Below are 9,132 nucleotides of genomic sequence, written 5' to 3'. Positions count from 1 at the left end.
TGCAAATGCAGAGAGAAAGATCTAGAAGATTACAGTCCTGGTACCTGATGCCTGGTGTATCCCAGAAAGAGCAAAGAGGCACGTGTGAGGTGAGGGAGGGAGAAAGGAAGGGCTTCAGTCTGAGGGCTCCCAGCAGGCAGTGGGCATCCCTGCAGGGGTTCAGACGTCACAAGCACTGGTGGTGGTCACATCAGTGGGGCTGAGCCTGCCTACCAGCCTCATACCCAGAGCTTCTGGTTCCTCCCTGTGCTAATCATGCCTTTTCTCGTCTGTAATTCTCATACTCTGTGGCTTAGTTGACAGCAAACTGGCCAAATCCTAGAGGCAGTAAAGGACTGGCTTGGGGGCACCTTTCATATGCAGACTAACCAATCCAGAGCCCAGCTCCCACCATCTCCTTTGTCTGTAGGCTCTTATACCCTGGGCCACTAGCCCTCTGCCCTAATCAACCCAGGCCTGGGTACCAGACAACTCAAGACAGCCCCTACATCCAGAGTTTGCTGGAATTATTCAAACCAGCCAGTCCCAAACCCACTCACCCTGCCTTCCCCTCTCCTTCCGGCAGAAAGTTTCCTGCCCACATTTTCCTCCTGCTCCTTCTCCCTCCTGACAGACTCCGGTGCCTTACACACAGTCCTGTGTGGCTTGGCGAGCCACTTCCTCTTGGGAGCTGTGAGTGACAAACTAGCTTCTCAAGGGCGGCCCCCCTCCACCTGTTAGCCTCACCATACCTGAATCATAACACAATCTACATTTGAAAGCACTCCCCCACTTCCAGACATGAAACACCACCCCTTGAGGTCTGGGACGGGGGACACTGGATGTCCAGATTCCTCCTCCTGGGCGTGCAGTCCATCCTGGAAGGTTCTGTGTGGAACGGACACACCCCACGAGCAGCCCTTATCACACCTTCTCATTACCTCCCGTACTGCCTTCCTCATCCTCACTGGCAACGCCCTGGGCCAACCACCTCCAAACTGTGAGCTGTGGTCCCTCCGAGGGGTGCTGAGAGGTGCAGAGTTATAAAAGGAGACTCTGATTTTTTCTCTACAGATCTGTATATTACATGATTTTTTAAAATGTATTTATTTTTTAATTCACATCTTAGTTAGTTAGCATATAGTGCAACAATGATTTCAGGAGTAGATTCCTTAATGCCTCTTACCCATTTAGCCCATACCCCCTCCAGTAACCCTGTTTGTTCTCCATATTTAAAAGTCTCTTATGTTTTGTCCCCCTCCCTGTTTTTATATTATTTTTGCTTCCCTTTCCTTATGTTCATCTGCTTTGTATCTTAAAGTCGTCATATGAGTAAAGTGTTATAATATTTGTCTTTCTCTGACTAATTTTGCTGAGCATAATACCCTCTAGTTCCATCCACGTAGTCGCAGATGGCAAGATTTCATTCTTTTTGATTGCTGAGTAATACTGCATTGTATATATATATACCACATCTTCTTTATCCATTCTTTCATCGATGGACATTTGGGCTCTTTCCATACTTTGGCTATCGTTGATAGTGCTGCTATAAACACGGGGGTGCATGTGCCCCTTCGAAACAGCACACCTATATCCCTTGGATAAATACCTAGTAGTGCAATTCCTAGGTCCTAGGGTAGTTCTATTTTTAATTTTTTGAGGAACCTCCATACTGTCTTCCAGAGTGGCGGCCCCAGTTTGCATTCCCACCAGCAGTGCAAAAGGGATCCTCTTTCTCCGCACCCTTGCCAACATCTTTGTATATTACATGATTCTTTAAATGATGTGTTCATTTATTACTTTAGTAAATCCAAAATATTAAAAATGATGATAGGCTTAGGGGAGAAAAAGGAGGTACGTTCAGTCAGCAGCTGTGTGTGTTGGCAGCTGGGGGAGGCTGTCTTTTGCTGCCTTGTCATTAGTTTTGAAGCTTCGCAGAGAAGCCTCAGCCTGGTGCTGGTGGTGGGGAAGGGGCCCCTCCCTCACAGACGTGTTGGCACTCATCTTTGATGTCGGTGCCTCCTGCCACGCTCATCTCCTGCCGGCTTCCTCCTCCCCCTCCCCAGCCGTCTTCAGGAGCCTTTCATCAAAGGACAATTATGGGGCTCATTTGTCTCTGCCTGTGCCTTGCCCCCACTCAGTCTGAATCTCATGGCGCTGGATGCTTCTATGACGGCTGCCCGCTCAGAAAAGCAACACTCAAGGGACTATCCAAGAAGTGAGCCCCCAGTCGTACAATTAGTTCAGATACTGGGTTCACACGCTGTTTCTGCTACATAATTGCTGTGTGATCTTAGGCAAACTGCTTACTCTCTTTCAGCCTCAGTTTCCTCATGTTTAAAACAGGAATAAAATAAAACTTTACCTAGCTCATAAAGTTGTCAGGTGTTTGAATATACTTGAAACACTTAACATAATCCTCAAAGTCACCAAATTTTGTCATTACTAATCTCTCCATTCACTCATTTTCTAAACTACCATTTATTGAGTGCCTACTGTGTGCCTGGCCCTGCGCTAGTTTCCAGAGATGTAAAATAGAGGTAAAAATACTTGTTCTTTTTATGTCACAGGCTGCTTTGGGGCCAGTGCCAGCAAGAAAGAGTTGGGTTAGACACCAAGAAGAACTTCCTAGAGTGAAAGATTACCGGATTCTAGAAGTAGAGGGAGGAGGATTGAAGGAAACAAGTTTTCTAATGGGAGGAAACGCTAATCCAGAAAATATTTGGGCTCCTAAGATCCTCCTCACAAGCTTTCCGAAACATCCTAGTGGGGTGCCGGGCAAGAGAAGAGAAAAAAGAAGTATTTTTCCAGGCAACATTTGGTGCATCTGCAAGGAGCCACATGAAATTTACAATATATTCGTGAAGAGGCAGATGACCGGTAGTTTGTTCCTCAAGCTCAGCGGGCCCCCCGGCCTGGCAGGATTGGGGTGGAAGAGAGGCTGATGAGAAATAAATGAGACAGGCGCTGAAATTTCTTCTTTGCCAATAAAAGAAAGTTACAATTTGAAATTGGGCAAGTGTCTCCAGGAAGTGAGAGCAGGGGATGTGATGGGGAAAATTCTCATCTGTAACAACTCCATTAGCTGGTAGCTCCCAGGGGAGCCGGCCACTGAGCCCAGGCCTCTCTCCCTTCTGCAGCAGGGGCTGGAACGGGGGCCATGTGGCTGGTGGTTGATGCAGCAAGGTGCTTCAAATGCAGAAATCTAGGGACACCTGGAGTGGCTCAGTCAGTTAAGTGTCTGACTTCGGCTGGTCATGGTCTCATGATTTGTGGGATCAAGCCCCACATCGGGCTCTCTGCTGTCAGTATGGAGCCCCCTTCAGATCCTTCCATCTCCCTCTCTCTCTGCCCTTCCCTTGCTTGTGCTCTCCCTCTCTCTCAACACTAAATAAACATTATATATTTAAAAATGCAGAAATCTAGCATGGTGTCAGGAGACTGGATTAGATGAGTGTTTTTCAGACTTGAGCACCAGCATTCCCCGGAGGGATTTCTACCACAGAAATTGCTGGGCCCCACTCCCAGAGATTTTGACTTTGTAGTTCTGGAGGTGGGGCCTGACAATTTACATTTCTCACGAGTTTCCAGGTGATGCTGGACCACTCTAGATGAGCAGGGGCCAGGTCCCAGGGCCAGGCCCATGCAGCTCTGGCAGGTGTGAGCCCAGAGGAGTTGCCTGATGCAGTGTGGAAAGAAGTCACAGAAGGCTTCCTGGAGGAGCAAGTACTTGAGTTGAATTGGAGACTGGGATGTTCCAAGTCAAAAGGAGAGGCAGGAAGAATTCCAGGCAAAGTAGTATTGTGTGGACTAAGAAAAGAAAGTCTGTACAAGTGTGACTGGATGGGGGCAGGAGAAGGGAGCCAAGACAGGAGCAATGGGCCACTTCCGGATCACAAAGGGCCAGGGAACATTGCTAAGGGATGTGAGCAAGATAATGACAAGACCGGAGCTGAGTTTTGAACTGATGTCTCTGCAAACTAGGGGAGTGGTGATTCAGCTATAATTCTTTACCTCCTCCTTCCAGAGGAGGAAGCTGGGGGTGCAGAGAGTAGAAATGATTTGCCTGACATCTGGCTCAAAAGCTGGGGGTGGAGCCAGGACCCACCGTGGTTTGCCTGGCACCAAGTGTGTGCTTCTGTCCACCACCCAGCAGGGGTCTGGAGCAGGGAGAGCAGAACAGTAATCCTGGCTCTGCCCGCAGCTCACTGACGCCTCATGTCCTGATCGACCCTCTCTTGGCCACTAAGAGGAACAATGAGTGAGAAGTGGGTTTAATGGTGGTATGGTGGCAGCTAAGGAAAAGGGCGAAGGTCTGGGGCTAGGGAGTCATGAGGGTGGGTGGGAGGGACGGTGCCAGTCCACAGGGCCAAAGCCACTGCTTTGTGCTGACGATGATGTCCTCAGAAGTGTCTTGTTCCCTGAGTCATCAGTCTCAGACACAAAGGGGCAGTAGCCCCTGCACCACACCATGCCTCCTCCTTCCCTCACCCCCCTCAAGCTGCCACTACCCTCTGCTTTAATGAAAAGTATTCTCTGCCCTGGCAACACCAGCCCCACTTGCTGGCTCTGCTCTCAGAAGGTGTTAATGAGGCATTTGGAGAACCCAGAGGTCACAGGGACCCAGGGCCTTGGGGGGAGCGATGACAAAGGGGGAACTCAACCTGGCCAGATCAGGCAGCAGCCACCCTGACCCCACACGGGGTACCTTGTAGAAGCGACTACAAGGTACTCCGCCGGCAGACTTTATGAAGGCAAGATGTGTGCGTTTATTATGATTCCCCCACCCCAGCTCCTTTTACTCCCAAACACTGGTTCTTGACCCTTCTGGATCACAGACCCCTTTGAGAATTTGGTGGAAGCTTGAAACTCTTCCCCTAACAAAACTTAAATGCAAACTAATGAAGTAATAATCCCAAGAGCTGGCATTTATGAATAATTCACTGTGTGCCAGGCACTGAGTTAAATGGTTTACATGCTTTATCTCATTTAACCTTCGTGATACTCTAAGTTTCACCATCTCCACTTAGTAGGTGGGGGAATTAAGATACAGAGAGGTTGTTAGCTGTTGCAGGCTGCACAGCTAAGTTAGTGGTTGAACTCAGACTCAAAGCCAGGTCTGTTTGACTCCATAGCCTGGCTTTTAACAAGCTCACTCTACCACATATATATGTGAGCATAACTTTGAAGGCAATTTCAGGAATGATAAGCCCACAAAGGACCTGAGATACACTCTTTGTGATAGGGACATAATTCTATTCACCCCACTGATCTCACAGTTCAGTAGGGGACAGACATGCTCCCTGGTGATCAGTGGTATGAAGGGATATTAGGAAGGACATCCTAAAGGCAGTAATGTCATTAAGTCCCAGGATATTAAAAGATAAGTGGGCAAGGACATTCTTAGCAGACAGAATGGTAGATGCAAAGATGTAGAGGCAGGAAGTAATGTGTTATATTTGGGGACTGTGAACAACTAAGAGAGGTGACCGCAAAGGGTGGGGAGCATGAGAGCTGGGAGGTGGCAGATGATGAGGCTGTAACATCAAGTTCTATAGCAGTTAGAATGCTTTGGCCACCAGTAACAGAAACCCCAACCAGAAGTGGTTTAAACAATGATTCGGTTTTATTATCCTGTGTAGCAAGATGTCCAGAGTTGGAGTGGCTCCAGGGTTGGTTAATTCTGCATGGATCAATGACATCGTCAAAGACTCAGATCTCTCTTTCTGCTCTTCCATCTCCAGTGGGTTGACTTCCATCTCCAGCTCATGCCCTGGAGCTCGTGCCCTCATGGTCACAAAATGGCTGCCAGAGTTCCAGATATCACATGAGAACATTATGACACAAAGTAGAAAAAGAGGGATTATATGGTGCCTCTGTTTTATCAGCAAAGAAACTTTCCTCAAGGCCCCCATCTTCCCCCCATTGACATTCCTTATTTCACTGGGTGACACAGACACCCCTAAACAGATCACTGGCAAGAGAACATAATTTCCAAGATTGGCTTAGATCCATCAAGACTCAACTCTTAGGAGATGCATGGCTGCATGATACCAGAACAAAACCAGGAAGAAATAGGAGAAATGCCTGTTGAAAAGGCAACTAACAATGTCTGACAGATTCTGAACACAAAAAGCTTTTATTGTGAAGGAAATGAAGAGTCATCAGAGTTTTTAAGCAAGAAGATGTAATGAAGCTTTGAAAAGCTCACCCTGGTGGCCAAAAAGACAGATATTCAGAAGTCAGAAGAAGCAATGAAGAAATAGCAATAGCAATAGACCAAGGAAAAGAGAAAGGCTGCCCTAGATTTAGGAAAAGATGCAATTCTAAGATGCTTGGCAATCTTAGAATTTCCAAGTGTTTTCTTGTTCCCTAACTATTCCATTTCTATATCATCTTTTTTTTTTTAATTTTTTTTAACGTTTATTTATTTTTGAGACAGGGAGAGACAGAGCATGAACGGGGGAGGGTCAGAGAGAGGGAGACACAGAATCTGAAACAGGCTCCAGGCTCTGAGCTGTCAGCACAGAGCCCGACGCGGGGCTCGAACTCACAGAGTGCAAGATCGTGACCTGAGCCAAAGTTGGCCGCTCAACCGACTGAGCCACCCAGGCACCCCCATTTCTATATCATCTTATACCAGTTTTACGGATGCTGTATTTTATCTTATCTCTCTCTGAGGATACCAATTAGAGGGTGTTTTCTTTTCTTCTTTTTTTTTTTCAACATCCTTTTCTGTTTTCGGAATTATTTCCGTTTTCTCTGGGGTCATTTTTTTCTGTTTTGTTTTGTTTGTCTTAGCCTCTTGTTCAGGTTGCAAGTTTTCTTGAAATATTTAGATCATCCTTGATCATTCAATAATGGAAGAGCTAACCATGTGTGACCAATAAGCTATCTTCAAACAGAAATCTCCTCAGATATTTAAAATATAGAATCCACAGGAGTTACCATGCCGTGAGAAAGCAGATACCTAAGCTCTCAACAGAGAAGCATCCGGACTATCATTCACAATGAGCTTGAGAGTTATTAATGCTGGTATTAGCCTGGTGACCCCTCTCCACAAAGCCCTATAGACAGGACCTCAAACACACCACAAGACCTCATGACCCACATAAAGAAAGACAGCCCATTCTCACTGACTGTACCTCTAGGAACTTCTCCCTCATTTGTGACTCATTAAGAAACGGTGTCTCCACAATGGTAGAATCTTTTAGAATTTAAGCACCCTGCTTAAGATTCTCTCTCTCTTCTCTCTCTCTCTCGCGCGCGCTCTCTCTCTCTCGCTCTCTCTTCTGCCCCTCCCCCATTCGTGTACATGCTTTCTCTCTCTTTCTCTCTCTCTCTCTTTCTCCCTCTCTGAAAAATAAAAAAATGAATAGAAGTTAAGCACATGGTATCAGGAAGACATAAGTCATAGGTCATCCAAGGGTTGTAGTATCTATATTGTGAAGCTGTTCCTGAGAATGAAATGAGGTAATAGATGCAATGTGTTAAGCACTAGGTGTTGCAAGTGATTGATAAATGTAAGCTATTACTATTATTGTGGTTAATTAATGCACCCCTCATTGAGAAGGCAAGTCAGGCCCTCCATCTGGCTCTTCCAACTATGGCCACAAGAGGAGGGGAAGGGCCATGATGAGGAGACCCGTCTCCTCCCACAGGTTGCTCTGGGCTTGGGTTTGAGAGGCTCGCATAGGAGCAGAAGCTGATGCTATAAGGGAGGAAGGCTGTCCTGAGAAGCAATGCCAAGCGAGATTAGAGAAGGCAAGATGGAGGCAGAATTTAAATCTCAGGCAGAAATTTGATTCTGGACCCTGTCAACACAATCTATAGTGTAGTGGTTAAAAGCCTGAGTTTTGAGGCCATACAGAATTTTTAATCTTGGCTTAGCAACTCACTAGCTGTGTGATCCTAGATAAGTGTCGACCCTTCTCCAAACCTCGGTATCCTCATGTGTAGAATGGGAATAATAGCAAACATATACCTGATAAAATCATTGTGGGGATTCCATGGGATAACATACACCAAGTTCTGAGTTCAGTGAGCAGCCCTTAGTAAGTGCTCAGTAAATGTAGCTGCTGCAATAAAAATAAAAAAAATAATAATAATGATGATAATAATAATTGTCATTTGGTATCAATGGGCCTAAGGGGGTTATTAAAGTCTTCCATGATTCTGTAAACCAAACTGGCTTCTATCTCCACTATGGTACTATTACTGTGACTGCTAGTAAGGCTGTGTCCATCAAGGCCCTGGCAGGAAATGGCCACCCACTGCAAAAGAGAGAGAGAAATGAAGGGATTTCTTATCACAGGGAAGGCAGGGTGAAGAGAAACACAGAAGATAGTGCAGCACCCCGAGGTGGGAAACAGCGCCCACCAGGTGCGGCCCGCAGGGGTAAGGCAGAGGACGGTATCGCCGGAACCCACGGAGAGCTGGAGCAGTCGGGGAGGGCTGCCCCGCAGGAGGCGTGGCTGTAGTAGGAATGAAGCCAAAACAGCAGGAAGGGGGGGGAGCAGAAGTACCCCAGCCTTCCCGCAGCCTTGGGTCTCCTGAACCACACCAGAATCTGGAGGGAGAGGGGACCCATGTGGGGCAGTCTGCAGAGACTGGCTTGCTGGACGCAGACACAGAAGGGGCAGAGAAGGGGTAGGGAGGGCAGACAGGTGATAATGCAAAGGCCAAGGAAGTCACTACCTGGAGCTCACCAAGCGACAGCCAGGGGTAGGAGAAACGTTGGTTGGAAATGTTGACAAGAGTGGTTATGATTTTGGAGGAAGGAGTGGTAGGGAAACTATACCAGATGAGGATAGGAGCTGTCCCCAACATTCCTCTCTAACCTGGGCAGTGACCCCGGGGAGTAGTTGGCAGGACGTAGGGTGGGAGAAAGGAAGGAGTATTCCCCACTTGGAAACATGTAGGGGCGCCTGGGTAGCTCAGTTGGTTGAGCATCCAACTTCAGCTCAGGTCATGATCTCGCTGCTCTGCTTCGGATTCTGTGTCTCGCTCTCTCTCTGCCTCTTCCCTGCTCTCACTCTCTCTCTCTCTCTCTCTCTCTCTCTTTCAAAAATAAATAAACATTTAAAAAAATTTTTTAATTACTGAGGATCCCCAAAGAACATTTGATTACGTGGCTTATATCCACTGATGTTT

Source organism: Felis catus, chromosome A2 (assembly GCF_018350175.1).
Source record: "Felis catus isolate Fca126 chromosome A2, F.catus_Fca126_mat1.0, whole genome shotgun sequence".
Classification (NCBI taxonomy): domain Eukaryota; kingdom Metazoa; phylum Chordata; class Mammalia; order Carnivora; family Felidae; genus Felis; species Felis catus.
The sequence above is the reverse complement of the archived record's forward strand: the minus strand, read 5'-3'. Positions refer to the sequence as shown.